An 8,773-nucleotide genomic window follows, 5' to 3' on the forward strand; every position below is an offset into this window, starting at 1 on the left:
TTTCTGGCAAAAAAAAAGTGTAGTGTGTTGTGCCTTGAGATTTCTTCTCCCTCCTGATCTTCCCGGAGTCATTTTTCGCTGCTGATTTCCAGATACTGTCATTTTCCATACTATTGTAGTATGTAGTTGTTTTCTGTTTTGAATAATGGAGGAAGATTTCCCTCCTGGACCCTCTACAAAGCCCCCAGAAGGGGAAAATGTAGAAATTTCTGACAGTGATTCTGTCATTTTGACTTCTACCAAAAAAAGTAAATTTACTCCCTCTTTCCCAATAAAACTTGGCTCGCCTTCTACTTCACAGTCTATCTTCCCCCAACAGACCACTTCAATAAACAAATTCGATTGCAAATTGTAAGTCAACTAAGCCCTCCTTTCTTTATGATTTTAATGCCCATTCTCCCATCTGGGGTTCGGCTTTCTCCGACCGAAATGGTCAAAGTGTGATGGATTTCCTAGATGAATCCAACCTTTTCCTTTTGAATGACGGATCTCACGCCCCAGCACAAACCTATCGGATATCTCGATATGCTCTACTAGTCTGGCTTCTTTCTCGTCATGGGTGGTGTCCCCCGACCCTTGCTCCAGTGATCATTTCTCGATCACCATTACTTATCAAACTTCTTTCCAATCAGACAAGTCCCATATTTCGACAAAGATTAAAACGAAATACACCAAATGGGATGAATTTAACTCTCATATGGACAATTTCCTACTAAATTTACCCGCCACCGATATATTTTCCGTCAAAGATGACTATAATAACTTCAAATCAATGCTCATAACTGCAATAAATAAATCAAATAAAAAAAAAAATAAAACTAAAACTAAATAAAACTAAACTAAACTAAACTAAAAATAAAACTAACCCTAAAACTAAATCTGTCAAAAAACTCTCTCCCTGGTGGGATGAGAATGTTAATGTTATAAGCTAAATCTCTTTCTTATCATTACAATATGACTACGTAGAACCATCCTACATACAAAAACGCCGAATCCAATGCCAAAAGGGTATTGAGGTCAAAAAAAAGATCCGGGTGGTACAACTTCTGCAGTTCAGTATCTCCGAACACTCCTATTTCGGAAGTCTGGTCTATGATCCGAAGATTTCGATCCTCCTTCAGTTCACCATCTCCTCGAGTGTCTCATTCTAAATGGATAGATGAATTCTTGGACATAATTGCCCCCCCTTCTGTACCTAACTTAGATGAAATAACGCCCATCTATAATACTCTAGACTCTTCATTCACCTTAATTGAGCTAAAAAATTGTTTATCAACAGTCAAGGACTCATCTCCAGGCAGAGATGGTATACCTTACAGCATAATCAAAATCAGTAATGATAAAGGCTATGGAAGAATATTTCCTCAATTGGCGACTAAAGCCAAATGGGTTGAAAACAGTTGCACCAGCTTTCCATCTTAACAATTCACAAGCGAATGCCAAACTCTGTGTTCAGTTTGATGGAAAAATATTTACCATGACCCCCACCCCAGCTATCTTGGAGTTACTTTGGACAGGAGCTTTTTCCCGTCAGAGCGGGAGATTGGCACCATAGGTGAACTTTAAGTCTCATCTTTACGAACTTTAAAACCTCAGCATATTGCACAGATACTTTCTTGATTGGTAGATTGAAATATTAAACAGCTTCAAAACAAGAGAAAAAAGATTCCTGCCTGTGAATGTGTTTTGTTTACTTCTGCACCTTTCCTCTGTGTTATTTATTACTTTTTAATGAATGAACGGCGATCACCAAGCTTTCTAAATCTTTCATCTGTGTAATTTATTACTTTACCATCTGGTAATTTTTTGTAACCGATATACGAAAGACCCTAAGTTCGTCTGGAACGTGATTCCTTTTCCCCTTTCATCAGAAATATCTCCTATGTGATTTTTCGGTGAAAAAATAATTACTACTATGTGCACTCTTGTTGTCTTGTAGCACTTATTACTGATTACTGTCATATCAGTACATATTACTATTTATTTATTTTTAATTTTCTGGTAACTTCTAGCACAAAACAGATATTAAAGACGTGTGGGGTATCTAACCAGTGATTACTCATCACTAAAAATGGCACATAGCAGGTATTGCAAAAACAACTATGAAATAAATAATTAAGCAGTCAAAAGAACAACATAAAGTGTATGAAATCAATTGTGACTTAAAATAAAAAAAATAATGTTTTCGGGCTTTCCTGTCAATGGTTCAAGTATTTATTAAATTTACTTGCTAGCTGGGAACGGTTCACGGGCATTGTGTTAAGCATCTGGACAAAGTTATTAAATAGGGTAGTATAATGATAATAGATTAGCCCTCTTATAACTAATTCAAATCTAAAACTAACACCACCTAGGAATAATTTCATAATACAACTCTCCATCGAATTCCGATGCCTCGCTTCGAAAGCTTAGATATAAATGTAAGTTCCCTACAATATAAAACAGATCACAAAGTTATCACTCAATGCCTAAGTTGTAATTTATTAATATTATCCACCAAGCTGAAACGGCACAGAGACAAGATATATAGAGATGAACTTAAACAACCCAACTTGTTGTTCAAGCTTCTATAAGTATCGTTTATTTTGTGGCTTAAAGTGTTTCGTAATTTGTTGCGTGACATAGTTGTTAAGAAATGTAAGGTTTTTATCAATGGTTACTTTAATCGATACGCCGTCTCGAACCCATCTATGGAGGTATATATTTTTTTAAATATTCATGTAGCTGATTAAAATGTTAATGACAAAGTCCGCTATAGCCCCTACTAATATTGCAAATTGCCTGAAATTCGTGTTTGAAAAAGGACCTTCACAACACTTATGGGAAGAACTTGCTAGAAGACAAATTTGCTTCGTGCAGACCAACAAAAGGTAAAAAGCAATGCTTCTTCTGATCTTTCCACTGCGAGATAATGTACCTTCTTTTTGATAAATATTTTCAAATGCTTAGTCGATGGCCGCTGTTCCCAACTTTTTAATCGTTATCTAAGTTCAAATCTTTGTTTTTGCTCAGCCAAGCGATTTTTAAGCATTTTGTAGGGAACGTTCGATTTGCGTTGTTCCCAATCATTTTATCTTTGAAAATCTTAAGTAGCCCCACACACTACCGCACATTACCATAGACAATAAAATGACATCAAATTAAAAACTTTCTATGTTAAGTTAATATGAAAGAGTTAATTATTGTAGCTCTTATTAATACACATTACTTCTTTTAAATACCGTTATTCATAAACTGGTATTTCATATTTTTTAAACTAACGTATATAATATATTAAAAATAAAGTGACAACTTGAACGTGATGCAACAATCGGGACTTCCCATTTGATTTGGCAGATCGACGTAAGTTTTTTCTCCGTGCGACAGCAAAACAAACCCAAACAAACCTTAAAATGGAGATCAAAGCAAAGCGTGCGAAGAATAACATTAAATTGATAGAATAGAAAGGTTTTCAGATCTGACATGAGGTAAGGGCAAAATATTTCGCACATTCATCGCAAAAATGACACTTGCGTAAATAAAATTAAATTCTCCTCAATTAGGTTCAAAATATACAAAAAACACGTTTTCGTCATACGAAAACGGTCAAAAAATTCTTTGTCATTTAATTAATTTGTAGTTATTTTCTATATGTACTTTTTCTATTTTACATTGTCTTTGCCCTTCACATACATGTACTCTCCATTCACTGTCATCTATGTTTTCTTATTCGTGTCAATATTATGGTTTTAATGGACATATTGTCCGTAAATTAATAAATAAATAAATAGTTCGATGTAATTGACATCCACACCCTGTCGCTGCCTGTATAACCCGATGTTTTCATCAATTACTTCGGCCCATTCCGCAATATCTAGTATATCTAAAATGTCTAAAACTTCTCTATCCATTTTAAAACGATAATGACAAATGCAACACAAAAAACTGAAAGGAGCGCGACTGTCGATTGTCAGAGTGACATTTGATCATTGATTCGCGGTATTTTTTCACTCTGTCGACACTTTTTGTAACTAGCTTTTTCCTTACATATTGCTTAAATAGCTAATCCAGCTGTCCGGCTGGCTTAGACTGAGCGGCTTGCTTAAGCAATTATTGTGTGTTGGAATTACGTAGTGCAGTGGTGATTCGCTTAGAATTTGATTATTAGGATTGGGAACAGCGGCCGTTAGTTTTTTTACATTAATTCTACACAAAATATTTCATTGGGGCCTATTTCATCTTTAGGGATGCTGTGTGGAGGGTCTTTTTGAGGAAAAGAAGGAGTGAACCTGAATGGTGGGAAGAAACAGAGGCCGACAAATCATTCCACAGCTAAGCTGTAGAACTCAAGAACGAGTCAAATGTTCAACTGTGTACAATTTTTGCACATGTTTCGATGCCAGTCCCTAGGAGCATCTTCCAATGTAATACCAGTAGAATAATGATAGCATTCCCACTTGTGCTCCAAAGATTGCAATCGCTTTTGCAAAGATTCAAGGGTTTTTTAGGTATTTTGTAATAAATTCCAGGAAAACAGTGTCTAGTTGGTAAGTAGATTAACAAAAAAACATGAACATCACAAACACGGTATATTTGTGTAATTTCTTTACAGATAAATTATATTTTAATACATCCTCATTCGTCCGATAAAATCACCGCAACGCAATGTCCAGTCTCCATTTATATTAAATCAACTTTATGTACAATATTTACTCTGTACAAACCAATTATTAGGTTATAATGTAATACGTAATCCTAAACTTTAGTATTATTGATAGCAAAATAATAGCTACAATTGACTTAATATAATAATATATTATCAGAATTATTAGTTGAGCTTTGAAAGGTTTAATTTTGAGGAACACTTATCCAGAACAGATCAACTTTATATTGATCAGTGAATATTTATATCTCTCCATTTTCATTAAATTTAAACAACGAGAATGCTGAAATCGCATGCCATAAATGTACATAGAAATGCGTAAGTTTATGTAAACGACAACATGAACTAAGGCTAATTCAGACACTACTAAAATATTGGCTTTTCAGTCAATCTTTTTTGAAAAACGCTACAAATTAAAATTCATGACAAATTATTGTGGACTAAAATTACGTACATATTGACTGCAAAGTTTTAATATAGGGACTTGATCTGTCACAAAATGCAATAAATTAAATGAAATAGCTTTGGTAGAAAGACAAATTGTATTTACACAAGGGGAGATTGCTTATTGATAAAGCAATTTGACAAGAAAAGAGAGAAAAACCAACATTTTAAAATATATAAATTTTTTTTGTGAGGGTAACACATTATTTGCGGGTCTTTTTTCGCCAATCTATGCCGAAAAGTGTGTAGTATTTTTGAATTTGTGTGCGAAATTATGTGAAGTAAAATCTTCTGAACTATTGATTATTTTAAAATAAAACTTTAGATTTCTTACAGTACACAATAAATTCTTATTCATTATTTTAAAAACATTACAAAATTGTCCATTTTGAGGTGGTTTTTAAGAAAACATTATAAAGCGGAATTATAAAATAAAATTAAAAAGTAGGTATCTACCGTACTAGCAGCAACAAAGCTCGCTGTTTAAAAGCAGCTTCATTGACGCTAAATATGTCGATACTTGATTAATATTACAATTGATTCTGTTTAACAACCGACACGAAGGAATACTTTACCTTGCCAAGTTTACTCCTTACTAAGGAATTAAATAAAATTACGGGAATCCGGATATGTCTAATATTTCTTGCAGTGCATAGAACAAAGCCAAGCATTCTTTAATAAAATTTCAGCCTACTATCAAACATGAGATTCCAACATGCTTCAAATTTTAAACTTCGGGCATTCTTTGTGTAATGTATGACACGATTAAGTGAATAACAAAATTAAACATATAGATATATGTACATATTGAACCTAATCAGATTACTTTTACTCCAGTCAACAATTCTTTCTATATCTGACTGGGAGTCAATTACACTCTTCCAAAGATTGTAATTCTAAGAATTTTTATTGATTCCTTATTACTAAAATTAAGATACGCAAAATATGCGATAAACATGTTTACTCATCTCCCGCAAACAATGTGTGCGCAAAAAACAAATGCTAAAAAAATTACATGGTCCATTTTTTTGCATCTTTTTTTCATTAAATTAACTTCCAACATATCACATATAATATTCATTTTTTTAACAGAAAGTTCAAATGTATGAATATAGAATACAGAGGTATAAATAGCATACATTTAATGAGAACGTCACATTTGCAGCATTAGACTCCGAATGAAGATATCAGACCCATTTTTGTTATTATGTACAGATAAATATGTGATACATATTATCATATGTAATGATAAATATGTGATATATTATGATATTATCATATACATATTATGATACCTATGTATCTTGCTTGGTGACTGGTACTTGACCACAAGTGAAATATTGAAGCACATAACATAGGGAGATAATCACAAGCAAAAAAGTTAATGTGAACACATAACAACAGTCTCAACCATAATGAAGATGGTAAAAAGTGATAAAAATATGTATATAATTAAATAAACCACTCGCTCACTATGTTGTGAAAAGGGATCGACCTTAAAAATTATACAAAGAACTATAATTTTTTTTAACCTTTAGGTACAATACTGCCTGTTTCAATGCAATCAATCACATATGAGACAGCGGCATAGATCAGGTCAATGGAAGTCCATTTAAATTAGTATAACATATCCAGAGATGTGCAAAATGGGTACCTAAAACCATTTGAAATGCAAAATGGAACGGGTCAAAACTTTTCCATTTGAAAATGCAAAATGCAAAATGGTTTTTAGAAAAGCATTTAAAATGCAAAATGCAAAATACCCATTTTCAAAATGCATTGAAAATGCAAAATGGTTTCTCAGGTCAAACAATTAAAATAATTATAGAATTTTTAAACAATTTTGTCATTTAATAATGGACATCAATGTAGAACATGATGGTAAAACCAAAAACACCACGAATACAGATTATGAAACCACAAAAAATTTGCGCGGGACTAATGTTGCCAACGTAAAAACATAGAAACTGCTATCTAACATTTAGTATTACAGCGTCATGGCCCCATGTTCAGTATTTGAATCAGTATTTTTTGTAATGGTATCACTCAATTGCCAGGGCTCCTACCAGGGAGCAACATGACAAATGTAAATTATCTCTCATATTGAGGTTGAGGACCGACTGATATTTGGGGCTTATGAAAAAAAGATGAGTGGAGATAGTAGGAAGAATGTTGCAAAAAAACATTTAAAATGGAAAATGCATTGAGAAAAGCATTTAAAATGCAAAATGCAAAATGGTTTTTAGAAAAGCATTTAAAATGCAAAATACCCATTTTGCATTTCCATTTGAAATGGATTTATTTGAAATAAAGCACATCTCTGAACATATCTTAGTATAACACCGATTAAGTATGACATATACAAATATTCAATAAGTCACCTACACATTTAAGGTAGAACTTATAAAAAAATGTGTCACTATCTATATAAAGGCTAAATGATATTTAATATGAGATTATTGGTTAACATTTTAGCGCCATTATACGTAAATTGAATAAAAAATTTACAATTCATATATTGGTTAGTACCTAAATACACTTTTTGTTTGTCATGTTTAAGAGCACAAGAGAAAAATTCTAAAATTAATAATAATAATTTTTCCCACAAGAAAGGATCATACTGGGTCGATGTTCGCTACATTCCATAGAAAATTTATGAATTGTAATTAGTCCACATATCGTAATGCGTTGCTTATATTAACCCAGTATGATCCTACCTTAATAAATGTGTACACAATAACGTTACCTAATTAAGTACTTTCAAAGTTGAATAATTTTAGAGTGCAAATAAAACACATTAGGTAAGTACCATATAAATTAAAATGGTGCCTACTCAAATCCAGCAATGATATTTTTAAAGGGGTTAGTGTAAAAGAAAACTAGATTGTTTTTAAATTTTTGCAGGGAAAACATTTTTTCTTCATATATGTGATAAAATATCAATAAGCATTATATAATAAAATCTTAACCTAAAAAAACTTAAGATAATATTATTATAGATACATAATTTTATCTATGATTTTTTATAAACTTTTTAGATGTTTGCATATCACATATTTTTCTGCTAACATTTTACTACTCTCTTACAGACACAAAATAAAATTACTAACAGATTTTCAAAAATTGTCATTAAAATTTACATTGGCCGCCATTTTGGTTTGATTCTAATTTGAAAGTTCTAAATATTTTGAACTTTCAATAACAGATTTGACAGAGTTGTTAGGGAGTGATTTTTGATAAAAAAAAGTATTGTGGTTATTATAATTTTGAAGACAAAACTGAAAGCAAAAGTTGAAATATTGTCTTGGAGGTAAATATTACAATACGTCCAAATCGTTGTTGGGAAAAATTTGTCTATCGATCGACGCAGAAAATAGTGATTTTGGCTCTGAGTCATATGAGGTTCTGAGCTTCGTATGTGCATTTCGGGACCCGCTCTCAAGGACCGCCGCGTTGGATTTTTTTTTACTATGGAGTTTTGATGCGCTGTTGTTTATTTGTATGGGCAAAACTGTGTGGTGGCGCGCTGTTCAAACTGTAATAATATTATATTCCAAATGAGTCTTGTTCAGCGTACTTTTCTTTGGGTGTTCATTGTACAACCGTTTATTAGAGAAAACCGCCATTGGTCCAAATAAAGCAATTAAATTTAAATAATTGTTTCTTTAATTTATTAATAGGAATCAT

This window comes from Hesperophylax consimilis, chromosome 13, assembly GCF_061612785.1.
Source record: "Hesperophylax consimilis isolate HC1 chromosome 13, BYU_Hcon_1.0, whole genome shotgun sequence".
In the NCBI taxonomy this organism is placed as follows: Eukaryota; Metazoa; Arthropoda; class Insecta; order Trichoptera; family Limnephilidae; genus Hesperophylax; species Hesperophylax consimilis.